We start from the raw sequence: 11,451 nt of genomic DNA on the forward strand, positions 1-11,451 counted from the left end.
CTTACGTTTGCGTACGACCTTGGCCAAGCTGAGAACCAATATCGGAGAACCCTTACAGATTAAGGGTACAACTTTGCTTCTGCTCTCTTATGAGAAGCAGCTAGTTCAGTTACCATTGATTGTAGTAAAAGTCTTGAGCCAAAGCGAAATTGGTTGAGAAAGATTCAACTTGATTGGCACAACACTTTTCAATTAGAAAATGGCTGCATGAGTGAAGTTCTAATCAAACACCCGATGGTTTTTCAGGAAGGTCGTGGGACTATCAAAGGAGCCAAAGCCTCCTTGCATGTGGACCAGGAAGCAATTCCACGATTCTGCAAGGCCCACTCAGTGCCAGTTGCCTTACGACAAAGTAGAAGCAGGAATCAGGAGGCTGTCAAGTGAAGGAATTGTAAACTAGTTCAGTTTGTGGAATGGGCAGCACCCGTCAACGGGTCGGTTCACCTTTGTGGGGATTTTAAACAAATGGTAAGCTGTTTTTCGCAGCTGGATATATACCCAATCTCTCGCATAGAGAATTTATACACAAACCTGGGAGGAAGGCTGTCCTTCATGATGCTGGACATGAGCCATACTTACTTGCAATTGTGGTTCGATGAGAATTCCTAGAAGGATGCTACAATTAATACCCATAAGGATTTTGTACCAATATACAAGACTGCCATTTGAGGTATCATGGCCTGTGCCATTTCCAGCAGATGATGGAGAACAGTTTACAAGTCTACCCCAGATAACCGTTTATCTAGATGACATGCTAATAACAATAAGAAGCACTTGGAGAGCTTGGATATGTGTTTGAAGCTTCTGCAAAGTGGGGCACATGGCATAGGAGAGAGAAATGTGTGTCCCAGGCATCCCAAGTGACCTGCTTGAGCTACAGAGTTGACAATACCAGATTACACCTGTTGGAAGATAAAGTGAGGGCAATCAAAGGTCCCCTACTCCCATGTCTGTACTGGAGCTTAAATCTTTCCTTGGGTTGGTGAATTATTATGGAAAATGCTTATGTCACCTGCTCTCCATCCTGGAACCCTTATACCTGTTATTGAAAAAGGGTCAGCCTTGGAAATGCTCTCATAACTGTTATGGACCAGGCCCAAACCCCTCTAAACATTTCAAGAAGGGAGCCCAGACCCTAACTTTGCTGGTTGTTTTAAACAGGTGTAAAGTGGATATTCCAGGGGAGAATCGGCTGGTCAAACCACTTAGTTTTAAACAAAGCAGAATTTATTTACACGATTACTGAATGAAACACAAACAACAGAATACCAAATAACTTAACCTCTCTGAAAACCCAACAGATCATCCCAACTTAATATTGCAACAATCCCCATAAACACCCCCTTGGCACAAAAGGCAAAATCAAACCCAGGGTCCCACAGGAGAGATGTCTGAGAGAGAGAGGACCATCTGGGACCTGCTTCTTTGGGCTCCAGCAGCTTGTTTTCCACATTACCCAGAGAAAAGCTGAGCTGGGGTGAACTGGCCACTCCACTTTCATTGTGCAAGTGCTCTTTTTAAAACTTGAAAGCCTCTGTCTGAGGCAGTATCTGCTAGCTGTTATCAAATTGGTCCAAAAAACGCTTCACCTCCAGACTTTTCAGAGTCTGTGGTGTTTACAATCCATCTGAAATAAAAGCCAAGAACTGCGTAACCTTGTTAAAGGAGCAGCCTCATCGCATTATCAAGGCATAGCCTTTAGGGAAGTGAAGGAGCAGTTAGCATCATATAAGGTGTTGGCCCACTATGATTCCAAGCGAGAGCGGGTGCTGACATGTGATGCCTCCCCTTACAGTATCAGGGTAGTGCTGGCTCACTTGTGGCCCAGTGAGAGGAATGAAACACAGTGAGAGGAATGATGGTGCACGTTTCCTGAATTTTGGAGGATACCGACTGAAGGTAGGCCCAGGTAGAGAAGGAAGGTTTGGTGGTCATCTTTGGTGTGAGAAAGCTCAATCAATACCTTTATGGACCTAAATGTGTAATAATAATAGACCACAAGCCCCTGCTCGGGTGACTCAAAGAGGACAGGGCCCTGCTACCCATAACTTCTGGTTGGATTCAGCGACAGGCTCTTATTCTGAGTGTGTACAAGTGGGAACATAGTGTGGGAGGCCAAGTGGCAATGCTGATGGCTTGAGCTGCCTCCCATTGGCAGATACGCCATCGGTGATACTGCAATTAGAAGAGTCTGTTTTGGCTTTAAACATACTGGACACCCTTCTGGTCTCTGCTGACAATATCCGACTGCGGACATAAAAACGTTCCCTTCCTGGCCAAACTAAAACAGCTGGTGATGAGGGGGAACAAAATGGCCACTACGACCAGGATTGAAACTTCTCTGGACCCGACAAGATCAGACACTAGGAGAGGATGGCATTTACTATGGTGGGAAAGAGTGATTGTCCGGAGCAAAGGTCACTGCCAGATACTGGCTGAACACCAAGGTCATCCAGGGGTTTCCAAAATCAAGTTGTCAGTGAGAAGTTATGTCTGCTGGCCAGGATTAGATGCTTCCATTGCTGCATGATTAGGACAGTGCCAACAAGGACAAACATTGCTGCCAGTTGCTCCCCTACATTTGTGGGAATGGCCAGGTAAACCCTGACCTTGGTGAGACGTCAACTATGCCGGTCCTTTTATGAGCTCTTTGTTTGTAGAGATTGTGGGCAATCATTCAACGTGGTTGGACAGTCACAGAGTTCATTTGTTAAACTCGGGAATTATGATTGAAAAAAGTTACGAATATCTGTTGCAATACATGACTCTTGGAGGTGTTAGTGATAGGCCATTATTTACCAGCAGGGAATTTGAGTATTTCCTAAAGTCGAATGGCATTAAGCATGGAGGACAGCTCCATACCAACCATCATCCAATATTCTGGACGAAAGAGCAGTTCAAACTTTGAAGGCAGGCTGAAAGAAATAACCTACAGCCTCACTCAATGCCAAATTGTCCCAGTTCCTGTTTAATTATAGGACCATCCCTCACACAGCTACAGGGACAGCTTCAGCAGAGTTGCTAATGGGAGAGGACTCCACACCAGGTTAAAGCTGATCTTCCCGCACCTTTGGGGGGAGGGTGAAATGGCATTAGCAACATCAATGCCAGACACAAGACTCTTCTAAGGGAGAGAGACAGTTTGCTTCAGGGAAGGCAGTTTGGTGTCCAAACCACGAGAATGATTCTGCATTGGTAAGAGGCATGGTTGATGTGAGGTCAGCTCCCATAATGTACAAAGTTTTGGGATGGGGGGCTCCTGAACAAACAGGTGGGCCACATGAAAGGTGCAAACTCGCAAATGGGACAGGAGCAAAACAAACCCAGCCCTCAGATCACCCAGCAAGGCTGTCAGAACCCATGGGTTCTAACCCTTTGCCTAGCGTCGAAGAAACCTCTGAGGATGAGATGGACACAGCAGATGTCCCAACCTCGACACTGTAGCTGCCTGAAGAAGAGGATGGGTTTCAGCCAAGGCACTCTGGGTGCAAGAAGCAGGCTCCTGTCTGGTACATGCTGCTAGTGCCCGAGGCAGAGTGGGGGCACCTGGGACCTAATGCACAAACGCAAAAGGAGAAGCTGCAGGAAAAAGAATGGGCCTATGTTCCAGGACTTAGACAGGAGGGGTGTAATGATTGGAGTGAGGTCAGCCAGGTGGACATCATATAATATGAGTTCCCAGATTGGGGCTCTTAACCTGGCCCAATCAGGGAGCCCTGGCTGACAGATAGAAACAGGAGTGTCAGGAGTTCTGCTCACTCTAGGAGCTGGCACTGTGCGAGCTGGGTCAATGTCGCATACTGTAGACAGGTTAAAAAAGGGTGATTTGGAGGCAGGATACTGGCTTCTGTGGAGTTTTTTCAGAGCCCACTTGGCCCATTGGGTCTGATCTGGTTCCTCGAATTTCACGAAGTGTCATTCTCCTGCATTCTCCATCTAACACTGCACATTGTTCTTGCTCAGATAACAATTCCCTATTGAATGCCTGTATTGAATTGGCCTTCATCATACCCTCAGGCTGTGCATGCAAGACTCTGACCACTCACTACATGAACAATTTGTTTTTCCATCTCCTCTATCAGACCCTCAAGACTTGCAACACCATGATCAGATTTTCTCTCCACCTTTCCTTCTCCAAGGAAAACAATCCTAACTTCTCCGAGATATCCCCATAATGAATTGCCCAATTATGTTCAACTCCCACAGGAAGTCATACCAGGCCACCCATGTTGGAAAGCAGTTTCTTCCAGCAGCATATTTTTAATGACAGCGAAAAGACAAGTCAGTCTACTTCTTGCAGTGTGCTTAAACGTGAGTGAAGTCTAAGAAAGGTGAAAAAAACCCACAGTCACATTAATTGCCTGGGGAAACAATACAGCATTTTATCTGATAGTACTTCCTGATCCTTTTAAATCCCACTGGTGGGGTCACCTTTATTTACTTAATGCTGTGAGATGATAAGGTATGGCCTTGGCTGCACTGTGAAGTTTCAAAACAGAAACAAAAGTAGCTGGAGAAATTTGGCAGCTCTGGCAGCATCTGTAGAGTGAAAGCAGAGTCAACTTTTCGAGTCCAGTGAGCGCTTTTCAGAATAAACCTTCCTCAGCTCGGAGTTGGATTGTGATACGCGTTGTAGGCGACTGGCTTTGCAGACGATTGTGAAGAAGTTTAAAGGAAATCTTTATTAAGATGGCACCCTGTGCTTTTCCCATTGGAAGTACGTCTATGCAACTTGGTCTTCATTTTGAAACCATTGATGACTGTGCAGTACCTTAAATAAAAGGTGCTATGTAACCCAACGGAAACACCCATTTATTTTGTTTCATTTTTCTTTATCCTGGAATACTCAAGCCACTTCAGTAACCTGCAGCAGAATTTGGGTTTGATCCCAGAAATGTTATAACTTATTAATTGGAAAGAGAATGTTTTGTGCCTGTTAATGTCTGTTTTTAATTAGACAGCTTTTCCTTATTGGTTTACTCAAAGTTTATTGTTCAATATGTTTAATGTATTAATCAGCTCTTTAAAATCAATCTGGGCAGACAATTTCTCAATCATCGTAAGTCTGGACCTGGATCTGCAGGGTTTCAATCCATAGTGAATTAAGAGAAGTCTAAAGTTAAAGAATCAGAAACAGCAGGGTGGACAGCAGCAATGGAAAGAGAGAGACACAAAGAAGCCAAACTTTAAAGTGCCACATGTTTGTATTTGATGCAGGCAGGATTTGCAAATCATCTTGAGTTCCCATTGCTTTGGGATACTTTATGATTGTCAAAGGATCAGTGGAGAGGCAAGTGAACCAAGAACCCTCATACCTACAACTGATAGCATTAAAGCTCCTGAATAACTTTGTTAAGAAACACGAGGGTTTGAGATTGCAATTTTTAATTTTTAATTATAGACTCATAGAGATATACAGCATGGAAACAGACCCTTCAGTCCAATCCGTCCATGCCGACCAGATATCCCAATCCAATCTAGTCCCACCTGCCAGGACCCAGCCCATATCCCCCAAAACCCTTCCTATTCATATACCCATCCAAATGCCTTTTAAATGCTGTCATTGTACAAGCCTCCACCTCCTGATTTAGTTCCAGCACTTTATGGTAAGTTGTGTGTCTCCCAATATCCCAATTGACCTTACTGGCCCTCTGAGGAGCTGCCTGCACTCTTTGGCAAGGCAGTAGCAAGACCCAACTGTGGATGCAGGCGATAGGAAACAGAAACAGAAATTGCTGGAGAAACTCAGCAGGTGTGACAGTATGTGCAGGAAGAAAGCAAAGTTAATGTCTCCAGTCCTGTGACTCAAAACAGATTCGAAGAGTTAGCTCAGCTTTCTCCCAACAGGTGCTGCCAGACCTGCTGGGTTTCTCCAGCAATTTCTGTTCCGGTTACTGCCTTCTTTTGTAACTAACATCAGTTAGGTAACGTCTTCCTGATAGTTCCATGAATTGGGTGCTTGGCACATCTCTCGACCCATGGCACACAATAATGGCTTGGGCATGGGGTCAAGACACAGAATCGATTCAGGAATAAAGTTCCCAATCTTGCTTTGAAAATCTGAGCCAGCATTTCAGATTGCATTCTTGATGGATGGTCAATGGCTTTTCATTCTAATTTTGTTTTTCTGTTTTCAGATGCTGTCTGACTTACTGAGTATTCATAGAATTTTTTTTCAAATTTTCAACGGTGGCTATATGTTGAACTTTCATGCACTTTTAATATGTATTACATCTTTTAGAGATTAATATGGCATACTTGTAAGATAAGGATCAATGAAGGGGAACCCTTTTTTAAATTTGCTGGCCTTCATGCAAAATAAGCCCCTTTGGCGAATGATTTGAACATGAAAATAAAATGTAGTTTACCCTCAAGTACAGAATGTGAGACTTACAATAAGAGAAACGTTATACTTTTGAGTGCCTTGTAGAAAAAGCAAAGAACAAATGTGTATCAGTTTATAACTTATGTGAATTAACTTCAACTATTGCTGCTATATGCTGTGGATTTAAATTGTGAGCTAAAACTATTGCTCCTTGGTGATTCTTAAAATGTGGGTGGATTAAACTGAACAACATAAATGATTGAATGCCATTCATGTACTAAAGATCAGGACCCTTGCTGGAATATTTATACTGGCTAACAGTTGATTATCTAATAACAGCAACGAGAAATGAAATCTGATCATTATTGGTTGCAGCCAAAATATAATTTCCTGAAATGGCAACACCAGTGATGTACACTGTAAATTACTCCTGTGCTGCACATGCAACACGCAATGACTAGGTCCTTACTAGATTTGAGCTCAAAGTTAAATAACTCAGTAAAGCACTTTAACCAGAAGCATTTACATTTATTCAAAAATCAAATACATTGATTTAATGATCTTGCTCTTAACTCAAGTGCTTTATTTCAGAATGAACAGAATAATATTTTATTTTTAATGGTGAAACGTTAAAACATTTTTATTATATAGCTACAAAGGTCTATGCACGTGTCTGAGCTGCAGTGAACACCATAGTTTTTTTTGACATTCCAAGTTGAGAATCGTTAAAAAGCCAAGATGCAAAGTTTCCATTGCATCTGAAAGCAAGAAGCAGCAGATGCAAATGAGTAGACAAGAATGCATGCAGTGAGCTTATTACAGGTAATGCATGCAAGTCAAGCAGAGGTTCTTATAGGGACTGCACCCTATATGCATGTGGACAGATGGCTGTTAAAGGTAGGGAGACGATGAATAGTTTCTTTGATGTGGTGTTGAACAAGCAGGCTGTGGATAGAATAAGGGAGATCACTCTCAGGGGCAGGAAATCCTCCAGGCAACACCTTTTCCTTTAGTCTGAAGATGTTGTCAAGGAGATCACTGACAGCAGCAAAATTCCTAAGGACAGGGACAAGGTGATTCAGCAAATAATTCAATCACTTCACCATAGCTTTCCAGTTAAGAATTATCTTCTCATGTCTACACCACCTGCAGCCACAGTCCTCACAAAACTGCTTTTCTTCATTATACCGTAATCATTACACTTTACTCCTGCTGCTCACACAATCCAGACTTCTTATTCTCAACACAATTACAACCCCGGCTTGCTCCTATCTCCCACACGTGGTCAGACAAGTTTAAACAGCTGTTAAGACAACTTATCGGATTTTGGATTTATAAATGGAGGCAATGTGTAGAAAAGGAAGGAGATATCTGGTCGGCATGGACGGGTTGGACCGAAGGGTCTGTTTCCATGCTGTACATCTCTATGACTCTATGATTCTATGACAACATGTGGGGAGCACTGTGGCACAGTGGTTAGCACTGCTGCCTCATCGCGCCAGAGACCCGGGTTCAATTCCCACCTCAGGCGACTGACTGTGTGGAGTTTGCACATTCTCCCTGTGCCTGTGTGGGTTTCCTCCAGGTGCTCTGGTTTCCTCCCACAGTCCAAAAGGTTAAGTGAATTGGCCATGCTAAATTGCCCGTAGTGTTAGGTGAAGGGGTAAATGTAGGGGAATGGGTCTGGGTGGGTTGTGCTTCGGCGGGTCGGTGTGGACTTGTTGGGCCAAAGGGCCTGTTTCCACACTGTAATTAATCTAATTTAAAAAACAACATACAAACTGCCAAGGTATTTCTCAAAATATATGATTGTCACAACTGGCACTTCAAATGGTTTGCCTCTTACATGGGATTGGGTGAGGGGTTTGCTGCCACCGCATTTTGTGTATGCTGTGTTTAGGACATGTCTAGTGCCTGAGGACAGACCATTGGTCTGCATAAAGGAATGAGTTTTAGAGTCAAAGAGTCATAGAGGCGTACAGTATGGAAACAGACCCTTCGGTCCAACTGGTCCCTGCCGACCGGATATCCCAACCCAATCTAGTCCCACCTGCCAGCACTTGGCCCATATCTCTCCAAACCCTTCACATTCATATACCCATCCAAATGCCTTTTAAATGTTGTAACTGTACTAGCCTCCACCACTTCCTCTGGCAGCTCATTCCATATACGTACCACCCTCTGCATGAAAAAGATTGCCCCTTAGGTCTCTTTTATATTTTTCCCCTCTCACCCTAAACCTACACCCTCTAGTTCTGAACTCCCCCACCCCAGGGAAAGGACTTTGTCTATTTACCCTATCCATGCCCCTCATGGTTTTATAAACCTCTGTATGCTCACCCCTCAGCCTCAGCTCCAGGGAAAACAGCCCCAGCCTATTCAATCTCTCCCTATAGCTCAAATCCTCCAATCCTGGCATCGTCTTTGTAAATCTTTTCTGAACTCTTTCAAGTTTCATAAAATCTCTGATAGGAAGGAGACCAGAATTGCATGCAATATTCCAACAGTGGCCTAGCCAATGTCTTGTACAGCTGCAACTTGACCTCCCAACTCCTGTACTCAATACTTTGACCAATAAAGGAAGGCATACCAAATGCCTTCTTCACTATCCTACCTACCTGCGACTCTACTTTCAAGGAGCTATGAACCTGCACTCCAAGGTCTCTTTGTTCAGTAACACTCCCGAGGACCTTACCATTAAGTGTGGAAGTCCTGCTAAGATTTGCTTTTCCAAAATGCAGCACCTCATATTATGGTTTATTACTTGCTAGCAATAAGTCCAATTTACTTTACTAATCAGGTGTAACTATTCAGGACTCTTGGGAGCCATACAGAATACATGTGTTCCTACAAAGGCTAGTGTCAAACCCACCTCTACCTGAAGGCTTTGTATGTGCGATTTTCAGGTAGGCTGAAGCTAATACAGGTACACAATCTTTTATCTAAAATCCTTGGCGTAAGTTGTTTTTAGGATTTTAGAATTTTTCAGATTTCAGAATAAATGGCATTTTCACAGTGAAATTTTAAAAATCTTACCAAACAGCTGATCCACGTGTGACTAGTGCGAGCGCTGAGACACAATTGATACCTGCCAGTGCTGGGCCACGCCGCCACATCATGTCTGAGTGATGTAGGTCAAGTGGGTGTGGAGTTGGGTCACCTGTTCGCACACCAAACAAACTTGTTATGCAGAAAAAGACTTCATGAGAAAACCTTCGGATTTCGGAGCTTTTTGGATTTCGGAATTTCAGATAAAGGGTTGTGTACCTGTACAATACAGTCATAGAGTCATAAAGTTGTCCAGCACAGAAACAGACCATTCGGTCCAACTCGTCCATGCTGACCCCTTCTCCTAAATTCACCTAATCCCATTTGGCAACACTTGGCCCATATCCCTCAAAACCCTTCCTATTGATGCACCCATTCAGATGTCTTTTAAATGCTGTAATTGTACCAACCTCCACCATTTCCTCTGGCAGCTCATTCCATACACACACCAACCTCTGTGCAAAACAGTTGCCCCTTAGTTCCCTTTTATATCTTTCCTCTCTCACCTTAAACCTACGCCCAGTGGTTTTGAACTCCCCTAAACTGGGATGAAGAGCTTGGCTACAACTTCAACATTACATTTTTCAGAATCATTACCCTTTTAATATATCACTTCCTAAGCTTTTCCCCAATAGTTAACCCAGTATACAATAATGTGTGTGTGAAGATACACACACACATGATTGTAAACTGGATTATATAATATGGCTATATATAGTATATAAAATTATATTAACTTTACCACTACTCCATTTGCCTGAAATATCTGGGGCTTCACAAATGTAGGCAGTGTGGACATTTCAGCATTTTCTCAGGAGACATTCTATTTGGCGGCGGAACAGTTGGTAACTGTTCACCTGGTTCTAATCCTTAGGTCATTTCTCTGCTGAAGGATCCTTTATCTCTTGGGTAACATAGAACATAGAAAGGTACAGCACAGTACAGGCACAACAGCCCACAATGTTGTGCTGAGGATTAATCTGAATCTAAACTAAAATAACCTAACCTATTCTCCCCTCAACTCACTGCTGTACATGTGCATGTCCAGTAGTCACTTAAATGTCCCCAATGACTCTGCTTCCACCACCACCCTGGCAATGCATTCCATGCATTCACAACTCTCTGCGTAAAGAACTTTCTCTGACATCTCCTCTATACCTTCCTCCTTACGCCTTAAAACTATAACCCCTCGTGGCAGTCAATCCTGCCTTGGGGAAATGTCTCTGGCTATCGACTCTATCCATGCCTGTCATTACCTTGTATACCTCGATCAGGTCACCTCTCTTCCTCCTTCTCTCCAGAGAGAAAAGTCCAAGCTCAATCAACCTCTCCTCGTAAGACCAGCCTTCCAGTCCAGGCAGCATCCTGGACTCCTTTGCACCCTCTCCAAAGCCTCCACAACTTTCCTATAATAGGGCAACCAGAACTGACAAAATATTCCAAGTGTGGTCTTCCAGGGTTTTGTACAGCTGCAGCAAAACCTTGTGGCTCTTAAACTCGATCCCCCTGTTAATGAAAGCCAAAACACCAAATGCTTTCTTAACAACCCTATCCACTTGGGTGGCAACTTTGAGATATGTATGCACTTGCACACCAAGATCCCACTATTCCTCCACACTGCCAAGAATCCTGTCTTTAATCCTTTATTCAGCATTCAAGTTCAATCTTCCAAAATGCATCACTTTGCATTTATCCAGGTTGAATTCCATCTGCCATTTCTCAGCCCAGCTCTGCATCCTGTCTATGTCACGCTGCAGCCTGCAATAGCCCACATTACTATCAACAGCACCTCCAACTTTTGAGTCATCGACAAACTTACTAACCCACCCTTCAACCTCCTCAACCATTTATAAAAACTACAAAGAGCAGAGACCCAAGAACAGAGCTCTGCAGGATCCCACTCAACACTGTCCTCCAGGCAGAATACGTTCCATCTACAACCACTCTCTGCCTTCTGTCAGCCAACCAATTCTGAATCCAGACAGCCAAATCTCCCTGTATCCCATTCTTCCTGACTTTATGAATGAGCCTACCATTGGGTAGACTTTATCAAATGAGGAGAAAGTGAGGTCTGCAGA

This window comes from Chiloscyllium plagiosum, unplaced genomic scaffold, assembly GCF_037043375.1.
Source record: "Chiloscyllium plagiosum isolate Xiang-an unplaced genomic scaffold, Cpla_swu_hap1 HiC_scaffold_4, whole genome shotgun sequence".
Lineage (NCBI taxonomy): Eukaryota > Metazoa > Chordata > Chondrichthyes > Orectolobiformes > Hemiscylliidae > Chiloscyllium > Chiloscyllium plagiosum.